This window comes from Caretta caretta, chromosome 11 (genome assembly GCF_965140235.1).
Source record: "Caretta caretta isolate rCarCar2 chromosome 11, rCarCar1.hap1, whole genome shotgun sequence".
In the NCBI taxonomy this organism is placed as follows: domain Eukaryota; kingdom Metazoa; phylum Chordata; order Testudines; family Cheloniidae; genus Caretta; species Caretta caretta.
This window is the reverse complement of record NC_134216.1, coordinates 45,972,654-45,988,542: the sequence shown is the minus strand read 5'-3', so window position 1 is coordinate 45,988,542 and position 15,889 is coordinate 45,972,654. Positions and strand designations below refer to the sequence as shown.

The 15,889-nt window shown below is 38.8% G+C and overlaps 1 protein-coding gene across 8 annotated transcripts in view; it reads left to right on the top strand.

Moving 5' to 3' along the window:
• Window positions 1–15,889, top strand: part of ZNF385B (zinc finger protein 385B) — a 311,286-nt gene that overhangs the window by 260,646 nt on the left and 34,751 nt on the right. The gene's annotated exons all lie outside the window — the stretch shown is intronic.

Sequence of the window (15,889 nt, the reverse complement as noted above, 5' to 3'; positions counted from 1 at the left end):
TCAGGCTTGACAAAGCCCTGGCTGGGATGATTTAACTGGGAATTGGTCCTGCTTTGAGCAGGGGGTTGGACTAGATGACCTTCCGGGGTCCCTTCCAACCCTTATATTCTATGATTCTATGATTCAATAGGAGAACACTTCAGTCTTCCTGGACATTCTATAACAGATTTAAAAGTAGCTATACTTGAACCAAAGAACTTCAGAAACAGACTTCACAGAGAAACAGCCAAACTAAAATTCATTTGCAAATTTAACACCATTAATTTGGGCTTGAATAGGGACTGGGAGTGGCTGGCTCATTACAAAAGCAGCTTTGCCTCTCCTGGAATTGACACCACCTCATCTGTTATTGGGAGTGGACTACTTCCACCCTGATCGAATTGGCCCTGTCAACAGTGGTTCTCTACTTCTGAGGTAACTCCCTTCCCTTCATGTGTCATTATATAATGCGTGCAGCTGTAATTTTTACTCCATGCATCTGAAGAAGTGGTGTTTTACCCACAAAAGCTTATGCCCAAACAAATCTATTAGTCTTTAAGGTGCCGCCAGACTCCTTGTTGTTTTAATGGCTTCAGTGGGACTACTTGCATGTTTGTCGTTAAGCACATGAGTAAGCATTTGCAGGATCAGAACCTAGAAAAACTAAATCCAGTCTTCATATATAAATGTGATTACATGGGCTATAAAGGCATTGCACTCACTTGCACCAGGGGAGTGTTTGGCCTGAAATATCTGCAAATTTTGCTGTCATGATGCCAAAAAAAAAAAGTATGTAACAATCTATGTTTGTGTAATATTGGGTTTTCTGCTTTCTGTAAAAAAGTAGGATGTGTGTCCGGGTGTGAAGGTGTTCTGCTCATGGCAGGTTCACCTCCTTGTAGCTGGGTCTGGGAATTAGCTTTTGCTCTATCCGGTGCACCCTTCCATCGATTGCTCACATTGGGGCCACTCTCTCTCTCCATGGCTTGGCACGCTCCCTCTTTGTGACTCGACTCTCTGGACAGGTTACCATATAGTCCTTCTGCTTTTGGGGTAATAACATCCTGTCACACAAACTGTCCAGACTCTGTCTCGTACCATCTTCCATTCCAAGTCTTCAGGACCTGTACCACTTTCTAGTGACTGGTAGAGGAACCCAGGCCTGCCTACTGTTCTGGGTTCCAGCCCAGGGACCCTATGATTAGCAACCTATGTCTGCTCTGGTCTAAAATTCTGTTGTTGTTTCCCTGGGCTCCTTCCTATCTCACATCTCTATCTCCTTGCCTATCTCTGGGTTTACTGCCAGAGAGTCCTCTCCTTTCCATGGCTACTTCACCCCTCTCAGCCTCTTGCCAGACTCTCTAATCCAGCGCAGGACTCCAGTGCTTTCTCTTCCCCTGGATTTCCTCCTTGTCCTTTGGCCAAATCCCTTTCACTCCAGCAAATGACAGCAGATCTCCTCTGCACAGCCCCTTCCTGCTTTCATTTCCTGGCTTTACACTCCAGTCCCAGTTCTTCCCCCAGCTGGGCTTTTTCTGCAATTAGGCCTTATCAATCCCTGACTTCCTTCCAGGTGCAGCATATAAGGTAAATTGGCCCCTTTGGGCACATATTAATTTGCTCATTGCTTGTGTGGTTTGGATACCCCATGACACTGTGTGAGAACATATGCAGTGTCTTCGTGCTTCTGTGTGTGTATCCAGTATAAATGACTTCAACAGTTATAAGTCAGAACAATTAAAAGCTCACAAAGAAGGTGCCAATTTCTTTGGTGGGCAACAATCCATCTCTCTTGTGGTTAAAGCACAAACCCGGCAGTCAGAAGATCTGAATTCTCTTCCCAGTCACTCCAAGTTGATTTTGGGAGGTGCTGAGAACCCACTGCTCCCATTGATTTAAACTGACATTGTGAGTGCTCACCTTTTCTGAAAAATCATGCCCTTAATTTGCTTAGTTTCACATTTAAAATGAGAATTATAACTACATAACTCTTAGGGGTTTTCTGAGGCTTTATTTATTAAGTCTCAGACAAAAACTACATCAAGGTGGAATAAGGTGTGAGAGTATGTCTTAATAATTAGGGGTAAAAAAATTACAGGGATACTGTAGTTATTCCAAAACCAAGCACTGTGAACCCAGGAAATTCAGCATTAAGGTTACACTTACAGGAAATCCAAACAAGTTAAGGTATTGAAATATTTATTGAAGGTAATGGAGCAACCTTAACTGTACTCTGCAGTGATATCATGCAATTATCATAAAATTAGGATTAAGGCATTTCATTGTTTACATTAGATGTTGACACGGCTTTTTAAAGACACACAAGGTTTCATTCACCCTTATGGTGACACTATAGGGCAGAGTTAAGGTTGTTTGGGTTTTTAATTGTGCCTTTAAATTTCTAACCAGGAACTGACACAGAACATCCAAAATCATCTTGGAGTGTTGAATTGCTAGGAAGCTTCCGCTTCAGTTGAACCTGATGATGCAGAGCAATACATGCTCCTGCAGAAACAAGAACCTTCAGTTTAGGGAAATTTTGCTGCAGGTTGTCATTGAAAAGAATAGAAAGGCTAACATGCCATTTATTTAGACTACATGTGACTGGCTGACCCGACTGAGATAAATTCATTTAATTACTCTTTCATACATCAGCTAGAGATGCTCAAACTCATTTACCTGTAAACTGTGAAATGAATAGCTGCCTATTTAAAATGTATTGTCAGACTTCAGTCATGACATAGTTTCCCATACATTATCCTTTGTTCTGCAGTCTTACTTGGATTTAAAATGTTTCTTTAAGGTCATGCCATTACAAAGGAATATCTGTGATATATCCTTATTATTTTAACAAATTAAAATGAAAAAGTTATCTGTAAAGCAAAACATTTTACAATTAATAGGGTCACAATATAATATGATAGCATTCATGCTGTCATGGAAAGAATGTGTACATGTATTCCTTGTATAAAACAGGAAGACTTGTAGTTCAGATGATGTATTGTCATCTGGCATGCAAACCAGTAGATTACATGTTTAATGTATGCATATTTAATTCCACAATTTTAACATCCTGGTGTTTACATTTCAAACTGGGTGTCTTCATAATCGGGAAATGAATATGTTAATTCTCAATTAACAATCAACTTCAGGTTTTAAATAAAACTTAACATCTGGGTGTTTGTGTTTCTCCATGGGAAATGTTTTCAAAAGAAATAGCTTATCATAAACTGTTCATTAAAATCCAGTATACTTATAGATTAGAAGGCTGATTGATTTTTGTTGTTGTTGTATTATAAAGCTTTCATTGCTTGTTTTGTCTTGTACTTACTATTCAGAGATGATGAATGGCACTAAAAGAACAGATTCATCAAAAGGATAATGGGCAGAAACTTTATGGGGTACAGATTTGAAGAACAGTGGGGTATGTCTGGCATGATTATTGGCATTTCGGTACCCAGAACATTCTGAGCTATTTCATAGCTATGTTGGTGTCTGAAGAGACAAAAAAAATTTTCACTAAGTCCAAATCCTGTAAAGACTTACATGCGCACTTAACTTTATGCACTGAATCCCATGGAATTCAGTGTGGCTTGCAGTGTGTAAAGTTAAGCACATGTGTAAGTCTGCAGGATCTGGCCCAAGTCTGTAAGCATACCCAGTTCTTTCTGGCAATCTATGAAAGGTTTTCCCCACTGTTAGGTTCCAAATCTATTTTGTTTTAAAGTTGTTCCTGTTCATTAAACTTTTAAATCACTAATTATTGTTTTTCTATCATTTATAGAGAAACATTGAACTTCTTATCTAAACAAATGTGAATTAGATGTTGGCAATAGAACAAGTCAGGAACTCGATTTCCTATTTCACAGGAAATTCTGCTGTTTTGATTTTTTTTTCCATTCAGAAACAGATTGAAAACAAAACAAAATCCCACAAAACATAATTTTAAAAAATCATTTCAAGTCAGTCAAAATTTTTCATTTTGATAAAATGAAAATACTTTGTTCCAATTTCCACATTTTAAAACTTTTATATAAATACATTTTTAAAGAATTTCACTTTGAAAAGTCATTTTGAAACGAGAAATCAAAATGTTTCATTCAAAATTTGTTAAAATGCTATTATCCAAACACTTTGTTTTGTTTTTTCACAAGATTTCATTGAAATTGGCACATATTGAAACCTTGATGAAAATATGTGTCCAAAAAAGTTTCAGTGGAAATGTTTCTGATCAGCTCTATTTATAGTACCTTTTTCCATCAAGTGCATTTTTATAGAAATATAGAATATAGAGCTGGCCTTCTGAAAACAGTTGGCCAAAATTTTCAAACTTGGATGCATAAAGTTAGGCATGTAACTTATTTGGACACCTAACTATTTACCGTGATTTTCATAGGTGTTGAGCAGCCACAGCTGCCTTTGATTTCAAAGGAAAAGATTGAGTATTATTCAGTCATTCCTCTTTGAACGATTTATTTCCACTCTCTGGAATTTTAACAAACAAGAACAACACACATTCAGATTCTTCAGAATAAAAAAAGATGAGCGGCAAGTTGAGCATTTTCTTTAAGTCAGTCAGCCTGCTGAACAGGCAGTTTGACGCTGAAGATATGATATTCATACACTTATAAGCCCCCTCCTACATTTTAAAGGGCTGATTCTAGATTACCCGGAAAAAGTAATTTTCTCATTCAAATTGGTACCATTTCAGCTCCCCAGCACACTGCTTTTAAGTAGCATTATCCAATCAGACTGTATTTCCTCTTTCTAGGAATACGAAAGGCCCTATCCATTAGCTAACTACTAAAATCTGATTTAAGCTTTTGAAATATTTTCTCTTATCCTGCTGTACTAGCAATAAGAAAAGGAGTACTTGTGGCACCTTAGAGACTAACAAATTTATTTGAGCATAAGCTTTCGTGAGCTACAGCTCACTTCATCGGATGCATTCCGATGAAGTGAGCTGTAGCTCATGAAAGCTTATGCTCAAATAAATTTGTTAGTCTCTAAGGCGCCACAAGTACTCCTTTTCTTTTTGCGAATACAGACTAACACGGCTGCTACTCTGAAACCTATACTAGCTATGACATTCTGCTTTTTCAATGAACATTAAAAAGTGCTTACAGTGACCAATGTAAACTTGCCACTTTTAACCACATTTTACAATTGCATTTGAAACTATATTTTTATCTTCCTAAAATCATAAAATTTCTCCTCCTAAGATGTTCACTGTTGCATTCATGGGACCAAAATCTGCCCTCAATAATACGCATAGCTCCCATTGACTTCAATGAGAGCTGCCTGCATACACTCGAGCAGAATCTGGAACATAGGAATTAAGTATATAAAATACTCTACTTACAGATGAGGGAGTAGAACCTTCTCTGTCCTTTACCTTTCTGAGAAGGGATTTTAAAGTATGAGGTATATTTATAGCTTGATATATAGCACTGGATAATGACTTTTAGCACATTGTTTTCTTGGTTTCATTCGGAGAGGGAAGTAACATATCTATTAAGCATCTTTTCAACATTGCTGTATATTTTGAGTTTATTGTTTACTTACCCAAACTCTCCCTACCAGTATATAGCCCAATCTTGCAGTCCTTACTCACACAGTTCCCACTGGAGTAAATGGAAATTTTGCTTGAGTAAGAAAAGCAGTATCAGGTCTCAAAATTAAAGTGCCGGACAAGATGTTTTATTAACAATAACTGTGACAAATATTGATCTCACTTTACAGTACATAATACAGTGCCTACTGTATTTGTAGTTTTCAAGTTATACCTGTTTTCAGGTGAAACTTTCATGCTAAAATATGAATATAAATTGCTCACTAAATATGTAGAGCCAAGTCTTGGAGCCAAAGTCATTGTTACAGAAAGCTCGTCAATGCAATCAAAGCCCTGTGTTCCATTTTATTCTGTGGGGTGGTGGGACACATTACAGGCAGCTCACAAAGGAGTCCACACTCCTTGCATGCCATGGAACTTCCCCTGTGCCCTAGTATGTGGCAAGAAGGGTAAATGAGAAAAGTGACGGAGTGAGATTAAGTGGTTCCACTATCCCAGGGATTCTCAAATAAAAAGTCCACAGCCTATCTGTGCCACCACAACTGTTTTTCTGCATAGAAAAGCCAGGGCCACAGAAAAGTCCACAGCCTCTCCTGTGCTTTGAAAGGGGCTAGCAAGCAGAACAATTGTCTGCAGCCACACTCCACGGGGGGCCCTGTGAAGCTAAGTTGCTCAGACTTCTGCTTCAGCCCCTGGTGGCAGGGCTTGGAGCCCTGGGCTTCCACCCCAGGCGGTGGAGCTTCAGCTTTTTGCCCTGGGCCCCAGTAAATCTAATGTTGGCCCTGCTTGGCAGACCCCCTGAAACCTGATCGCAGCCCCTCAGGGTGCCCCAACCCCAGTTGTAAACCACTGCACTATCCATATGCTCCTTTCCCGAGAGGTGGGGATGCAGCAGTCATGAGGAACATGAAGTAGCAACTACCAAGTAACAAGGACAGGAGGAGCCAGTCCTCCATTGCAACTCCCATAGACCTCCCCAACTTACAAGTTTCCCCATGTTAATGGCCTTCCAAAGATTCACTTGGGCACAGGATTTGTCCATATGACTTTTATGAACAATTTGCAGGTAGCACTGCCTCTGATTAAGGTTGCCTGATATGTCCCATTATAAGACCCTGTTTTCAGTTGCTTAAACTTTGCCTAACTTCAACCATTTCAAGCGGAAATTTCCATGCCAGTCTAGGAGGGGTGGGTGAGTATAATTGTTTTTAAATTTCAGCTGTTTCTGAGAACAACAATAAAGGAAAATATACTGTTTTGCCAACGTTAAAAATGCCGGTGATCTTTCTTTAAACAGGTCTTGCACCTTGATGCATGGTGCTGGGACTTGAAATTTGCTAGAGGTGTGACCTTGATCTTAAGAATGTGCCTTTTGCTGACCCCACAAAAATCTCCCCAAATTTGGCAAAGTTATAAGCATTTGAAAAATCATGGGTCAGGCAAGCTTCACTTTTAGCAGGTAACAGCTCTGAATTTCCATTCTCCGTGAGCATGCACAAGCCTCTCTCAGCTCCTAGTGTTGATCAGTTTGCACATGGCCATCACCAATGAGTGAACGAATGTGCGCCAGCCCAAGACTACAAGGGCAAAGCTAGGTTTTCCATGTAATTGCTTTTCCCAGCTGCTAAGGCCAACAGAGGGGCCAGGCACTGGAAGCAGGGAGCCTGCCTCTCCTGTGCTTTGAAAGATTCCCATCCCGCAAGCGGGTACCAAGACAGTTTGGAGGAAGAAGCTCTCTGATTTGAATGCATGGGGTAACAAGGACTGTGATGGGATGGGGGAGAGATACGGAGTGACTGGGCAAAATACTGGGGATGATAGAGCTGGGGTGGCTGGGAATGTGGAGCCACAGGGGGTGATGGGAGGCCAGAACTGGTTGAGCAAGCAGATATGACCTGGGAACTTGGGGTCAGGGAAGAAGGTTGGACGAGAAAACTGGGAGTTGAGGGAAATGGTGGGGACTGGGCGCAAGTTGTGTGGGAGGGTAACCCTGAGGTCAAACAAGGAGTTTAGAGGCGGGGGTGAGCGTGGGACTGGGAACCAGTGGTTGGAGATCAGACAAGGAGTTTGGGACTGGGAATCAGTGGGTGGAGAAATGGGAATGGAGGGGAAGGGGAAACCAGACAGACAAGGAGCTGGGATACAGGGGAAGAACTGGAACTGGCTGGGCTAAAGAGACTGGGGAAAGGAACTGGAGCAGGAAACAGAGCAGCCTGAGGAGGGAAACTAGGTCTGGGAACCAGTGGTGAGGTGCGGGGCTCAGACAAGGAGGTGGGAGTGGGGAACTGGGACTGGCTGGACAAGAAGACTGGGAGACAAGAAGTTGGGGTTGGAGGGGGGAATTTGATAAGGAGTTTGGGACAGGGCATGGAGAAGGGGAGCTGAGGATAGACTGGGACCTGGACAGGCTGCCTGCAAAAGGGGGTCAAGTTTGGGGGAAATGTGCAGAAGTGTTTGTGCCCACTAGAGTATACTCCCCTCCAGAGCCTGGAATGGAACATTGGAAAAGTCTGGTTTAAGTGATATGTCCATCATTCCATAGAACTCTCTGTCAGTCAGGGATAGGATCCAGTTTTCCAGGGCAGCATTCAACTACCTTAACCATGAGACAGTCCTTCCTCTTCCTGCAGGCCCCTGCCTCATTCACCTACACACCTTCCAACTTCTGCAGCACATGAGGCAGGGGCCCACAGAAAACAGCCTCTTTCACTTCACAGTCCTAAAATTAATCCACAGAGCAGGTCCCTCCTCTGCACTGAGTGAGCAGGGGTTCTATGGAAAAAACAGTATGTGATCACATAATTAAAGACTGTATCGTATTCCATATGCACCTAGGGACCAAATTAAGGTTGTACAGCCAACCTTCATTTTGGCATTTCCTAACTGTTGACTGCTTGACTTTGCCACCTTAAGTGTGCAGTGTTTTCCCCAAAATTGAAATGGCGGCGGGGGGTTCAAAAATATGGGGCAGAGGTGAGACCAGTAGGGTGAAGGTGGGCTGTATGGCACCATAGTAAAAACTGAAAAATGTTTCACGACCATTTTTTAGATTTAACTCATGTTTTTAAATCATCATACCAATTAAAGTTGGCCACACATGCCTACTATGAAGCACTATATCTATATCCTTCTTGGTTTCTTGTTGTAATTTTGCACAATTCTGTTAATGAACTTTTCGAATGCAGTGCATTCATTTTTGGTGGCTTCTCATGTGTCCAGTACTTCCATTCCTTCATGATATGCTCATGATAAGGTAGAAGGCGACTTCCTTCAGAACACAAAATTCTATTCAATGAGGAAAAAGAATGCTCAACTGTAGCTGTGGGGACTGGAGGTAGAAAAAGATGAATTCCTACTTCTTTCATCACAGGAAACAGCACAAAAATTGGGTCAAACCACAAGTGATGATAAAGAAGAAGTTGAAGTCAAATCTTCATTCGTTCATCATATAATGATCCACGTTGTGTTCAAATTCTCTGTTCTGTCCTGATCACATGGCAGCCCCATTGCAGGTAGTGCCTCACTCCACTCAACTGTTGGTGTTTTATAAGACCGGCATCTGTAAAAGCTACGTAGAGGTTGATGGAATCCAAAAGTAGTTGTAGAGATGTAAGAAGCACATCTGTGTACTTTACTTTTTCAGCTGGCTTAACAAACACTTCTCGTCCTCTTCATTTAAGGAGTTAATATAAGTGCCCTAATTAGTCAACTTCTGAACTGAAGTATTTGCTTCTTCCAGTTCGTTTTCAATGGATATCTCTCTGATTGATCCAAGTGTAGCTTCCATTGCTGGACAGAGATCTACTACTGTTGTAACAGATGCCTGGATGGCATTGTTTAATGACCCAAGTGGTTTCAATAGTAGAATGGTGATTGTCTTCTCTGAACTTAGTAGCAAAAGTAGTCCACCAGCCTCACTACTTAGATCTGTCCCATCTGGTAGATACTTTCCAAAGCCAATAATAATGGTTTCAGTAATTTTGAGACAACAGCCAAGGATCGCTCATGAGAAAGCCATCGGGTTTTCCCAAATTGGACTAATTTGAACTTCATCTAGCATTTTTAAAGCCTCATTAAGTACTTCTAAAATTGGCTTTGACAATGACTTGCTTATAAGACTTTCTGCAAGTTGATGCAGTCCACAGGATTGGTGTTTTGCTGCCTTTCCCCATAGATTGTCAGCACTGGCTTTGCTGATCGGTCTGGCAAACCAAGCTCCCTCACTTTTACTATATAAATCCTTGGTATGCTCACATCTTGAATACTGCATTCAGTTCTGGTCACCCCATCTCGAAAAAGTTGAAAAAGGTACAGAAAAGGGCAACTAAAATGATTAGGGGTATGGAACAGCTTCCATATGAGGAGAGATTTAAAAGACTGGTACTTTCAAGCTTGGAAAATAGACTACTAAGGGGGGATATGATAGAGGTCTATAAAATCTTGACTGGTGTGGAGAAAGTGAATAAGTTCCTTCACATAACACAAGAACTAGGGATCACTCAATGAAATTAATAGGCAGCAGGTTTAAAACAAACAAAAGGAAGTACTTCTTCACGCAATACACAGTCAACCTGTGGAACTTTTTGCCAGGGGATATTGTGAAGGCCAAAACTAGAACAGGGCTCAAAAAAGAAGTAGATAAGTTCATGGAGGATATGTCCATCAATGGCTATTAGCCAGGATGGGCAGGGATGCAACACCATGCTCTGAGAGCCTCTGCTTGCCAGAAGCTGGGAGTGGACAATGGGGGGGATGGATCATTCAATAATTGCCCTGTTCTATTATTTCCCTTTGAACCACCTGGCATTGGCCACTGTTGGAAGACAGAGTACTGGGCTAGATGGACCATTGGTCTGACCCAATATGGCCGTTCTTATGTAAAAATTAATTATAATGTAATAAAAATGTTTAGTACAGAAACTCCCAACACCAGCCAAAATTGATCACTTGGGCAACACAGCTCTGTCTGCTGGATACCTAGGCAAAGTAGGTGAGTTCATGTAAATACAGTCTGGTCCTGAAGCCTTCCCCCCCACCCCGGCTCATCACTAGCTGTCAGGGGAGAGCTCATTCAGAACTTTGCTTATAAATCATGATTTGAAATGATAAGGTTGGCCAACATTGCCGAAACAACTGTGCCAAGGTTGTCAGAAAAAACAACAGCTGTGTGAAAAAGCTAGTCTCTGTTCATATTTTTCAAGCCTATAATACTTTTTCAGATACAAGTATTTTATCATACACTGTATATGCTTTTAAAATGTGTATTCATGTTTCAGTTTCAATTCAAATTTCCAACCAATGACTAAACTGGCAACACTACATGTAACTAGTTGACCATTGTGGGGGGTGCTGGAGGAATTCAGGAGGGGTTGTAGGGAAATCCCTAGTAGTGAGTGTTTGATTAACCTTGCTTTTGTGTGTGTAATATTGACATTTCTGGTATAGAATTTGCATGAATTAAATTAATTTGGCCCAAATTAACTATTGCCCAAAAAGTCTCTTCAGTTTACCCTTGAAATATTGTAGCGCTACTATATTTACTTTCGGTATTGTTTTATTTTCTATTGGGTTGTAATCTCTAAGTAGCAAATTATCTTTATGTTACTAATAAAACATAGGCTAATTTCACATTTGGCTTTTTTAACCTTGTATGCAAATTTCTTTTATATTTTCTGCAAAAATGGAAATAAATGTAATATCTCATAACTCAATGAAAAATTAATACTTGGAAGTCTAGTGGGCTAATTTAAAAGACACTCAGAATGTTAGAATTATATATGTAATCACTGCTAGCATGCCTGTATTACATTTTAGTGTTTGTTAATTAGAATTGAGATTATGAAAGCATACAATACAAAGAAGTTTGCTCTTAAAGTGACTTTTGTACGAAAGATCTTCTCAAAGTAGGAGGCAACGGGGTAATAAACAGAGACAAATCAATGACCCCTTGTTGGACCTGAAGTTGCAAAACAGCCATCATTTCCCCCTGCTTGCAGGGCTCAGGGAAAGTCCACAGAGTATTGCTTCTTGTAATATAACAATGCTTTGTATCAATATTACAGCCCACCTACCAAAGAAAAATAGAAGTAAATGAAACATGCAGGCATAGGATCAGAAATATTTTAAAGACTTATTTAAAGGATAGTGGATCAAATTCTGCCCTTCACTGCACCTGTGCATTTCCTTTGGAATTGCTGTCCCTAGTGACAGTGAATCTGTCTTAGTGACAATAAAATAAATAAAATTGTGTTAAAAAATTAACACCTGTTTTTAATTCCCTCACTATGTAGGATAATCCTTGGGTAAAATGCTAACAGTTAACAATTTACTATTAGGTTTCAGAGTAGCAGCCGTCTTAGTCTGTATTTACTATTAGTAACAAAGTAATTATAAACACTGTATGGATTTTTCTTTATCATCTAGTACTGCTGCTGGTATATGCTAATAAGGTGTAAGGATATACAGTTTTGAAAATATAAGGTCATCTAAAACTGTAACTAAAATTTGCAATGTTTTATGTGTTATGCATCTCCAGTGACTTTACAATGAGTTTCAAACTAAAATGAAATATAACACCAAGATATTATAAATGGTATCTTGTATTATAAGTCCTTGCTAATAATTACTCCCTGTAGAAAATAGTGGTTCAAAATGAATATTAGTCAAAAATACCGGTTTTGATTCACCTAGATTCCATAAATTCACCCCCAAATTAGCACTCAGGCTGGGATTTTCAAAGGAGTATAATGGAGTTAGGTTCCTTAAGGCTTCATAGAAAAGCCCAGCCTCAAATTGCAGTTGGCAAATAATTTGCAAAGCTATTAAATTCTATATGTTAAACAATTGGATCATTTCTAGTGCTTTTACTAAATATAATTATCTGTGGCAGCTTTTGTATGCTACAAGCAGTTGTCTCCTTTTGCCAAGTTTTTGACTCTGTAGAGTAATTTCAGCATTGAAATATATGCTATGGAAATGAAATGCTTGTTAGCTGAGAAGTTGTATTATAGCTAAAAGTATATACTTAAAATGACCTTTACAAATGACCTTTACCTTTAAAAATTGTACTACGTTGCCTACTTTTGATTATCATTAATTTAAATGTTTTTTATTCCAGGATGGCACAATTGTGAAAATGCTGAAACATACGAATATTCATTATGATTTTCCCTTACAATTCGGATGCAGCCTAATTTAATCCTATGAAAGTTAATTTGTTTCACATAAGGCTAGTTCTTGTATTCTGTATACACCTTGTTGGGAGTTTTTCTGGCATAAATGTTGTGTGATTGAGTCTATATTTTGTACATTTTCTCTGTAAGATAAACAATGCCAAATATTAGTAATACATTTGCAAGGGACAAAATATTGTCTTATAATCTATTGTTTTATAAGCTTTATCGATATGAAGACTTCAAGATTTAGAAGTGTTATTGGTCCTTGGCCTTACACTAGCTAACATTTATTTTTTTTTATCAATGACCTGGAAGAACACTTAAAATCATTACTGCTGAAGTTTACAGATGACACAAAGATTAGAGGAGTGGTAAATAGTGAAGAGGACAAGTCACTGATACAAATCAATCTGGATCACTTGGTAAACTGGGCACAAGCCAACCAAATGCATTTCAGTACAGCTAAATATAAAGCCATGCATCCAGGAACAAAAAGTGCCGGCCATACTTACCGGACAGGGAACTCTATCTTGGGAAGCAGTGATTCTGAAGAAAACTTGGGGTGATGGTGGATAATCAGCTGTACATGAGGTCTGTGTGATGCTGTGGTCAAAAGGATTAAAATGGCCCTGGATACATAAATAGGGGAATCTTTAGTCGGAATATGAATATATTTTTATTTTGTACTAGTGTGACCATTACTGGAATGCTGTGTCCATTTGTGGTGTCCATGCTTCAAGAAGGACACCACAAATGGAAGGATTCAAGAAGGATGTTGAATAACTGGAGAGAGTTCAGAGATAAGCCATGAAAATGAGGGAGAGATTCCAGGAGCCCATCTTATTTAGCTTAACAAAGTGAAGGTTAAGGGGTGTCTAGATCAGTCTTTAAGTACCTACATGGGGAATAGAAATTTGATAGTAGAGGACTCTTCAATCTGGTGGACAAAAGTATAATAAAAGCCAATAGCCGATAACTGAAGCTAGACAAATTCTGACTGAAAAAATAAGGTGTAAATTAATCAGTGGTACAATTTATCCAGCATCGTGTGGGATTCTCCATCACTAGTAACTTTTAAATCCAGATCCGATGCTTTTCTAAAAGATATGTTCTAATTCAAGCAGAAATATTTTTTGGAAGTCGAATGGCCTGAGTTACATAAGAGATCAGAGTAGATGATCACAATGATTCCATCTGGCCTTCTAAACTATGAATTTGTGATCTTGTGTGATAATACATGGATATAATTACCATCTAGTGGAAATCAGAAGTGAAATACTATGGCTGAGCTACCCGGCAGAATTCAGTGAAGGCTTTGCAAATATTTATAAAAAGCTTACATTAGTTTTAATTCTATCTGGACTTGTTTGTTTTCAACAGGTCTCTTGTACAATAGATGACGATTGAATGAAGTGAATCAAAAACAGTAGTATGATGTTGCAGGTACTTTCATTGCAAATATCAGCAGAAAGGCTTATTAGCAATGTACTGATGTAGTAAACCTCTCTCTTTGGTGCCCCTATGTTTCTTTATGGTGTAGATTTTGGCCTCAGGCAGCACATGCTCTTGTCACCAGAACATGTATGCATTGAGCATAATTGTAGTTAAAATATTTAAGGGGACACCATCAACTTGAAAATCATATTTGAATCTGAAAATTTGGTGGTGGTTTCCCCCCAGCTAGCCCTAAAGATCCTTTCTAAACCTAAATAGGGGAGTAGAAAAACCCTTTGAAAATTAAGATTTTTTTTTTAAATCAGGATATACTATTTAAAGGGTGCTTTATCAGAAAGCTGAATTTTTGAAATTAGTTTCAAAAAATTCAAGTTAAGTGTCCCTTTAAATACTGTATGTAAAGTAGTAATTATGCTGTACAGTTAGCTGTTGCTCTATAATCTTTGCATTGTGTTTTATTATATGTTAATACTGCAGATGTTTTGAAGTCTAGAGTAGTTGCATCACAACTAATTGTTAGATTCTGTACTGTAAATATTGTACCCACTATTTTAATATTAGGTTGTTAGTTTTTTGGAAAGGTTTGTAGGCTACAGTTAGCCTCGTATTTCTTATTGCTGAACACTTGCTTAGCAAAACTTTTTCAGAAGTATACAGTCTGGTAGAACATGCAGTCTATTCTGTTCCTTTAGAGCAGAAAGCATTTACTTTTATTTTACAGTACATGTGCTCACCTATGAAGCTGCAATATACACCAGTATAAGTACTTCATCTCACCTAAGTGACTATTTTAGCTGCATGCTTTAGTGATTTTAATGGTGTCAATAATTTTCATGAAGACTTTAGTGAACACAGATTTGTGTGCGTTCTCTTGTCTGTTTCACTTGTTCCTACTGTTTGCTTACATTCCACCTTCATGGTAAGGCTCTGTGATTACATGCTGTGCCAATGGTGACTGTACTGTGGTGCCTAGTTACATTGAGCCCTCGTACAATTGCCCTCTTTATAGCAACACTGCTTTATAACACCTAAAGTGTTTGGATCCCAAAGTCAATATTCATAAAGCATGTGTCATTTGTTTCATGGTTTCCTTCATTTAACATAGTGAGCAAAATGCAGTAGTCCTAATCCAATGATAGAGAGATGTGTTAACAATGTACATTTGCATGAAAACAGTAAATGTTTCTTGTGCTGATATTTACATGTGGGGCACTGAGATGTGGTCATCTCTGTGTCAGTATTGGAAAACATGATTGCTCCCAATGTTTTAGTTTGAATTAAATCACAATATTAACTTAAATAGTTAATATGTGTCCTTCAATAGTGGCACCTATTTAACAGAAGTTTCAAATCTTTAAAAGGATGATATTTACAAATAGATACTCTCATTAGTAATGCAAAGCTATTGCTAAAATACTGTTTAAATGTATGTTAAAACAGCTGATGGATTGTGTATAAATATAAGATATTTCAGCAATTTTCTATTCTATAAAGGCTGTTAATGAAATTAGTGTTTTGGAAGTCAGCTTTGTGTTTAAAAAACCATAGCTTAAAATTTTCAAACTTGGGGGTCTAAATAAGTGACCTGATTTTTATAGGTGGTTGGTATATACGATCGATGGGAGCAATGGGTGCTCAGAACCTCTGAAAATCGTACACTTATGTAGGTGCCTAACTTTAGGCATGAAACTTTGAAAACTTTGCCCTT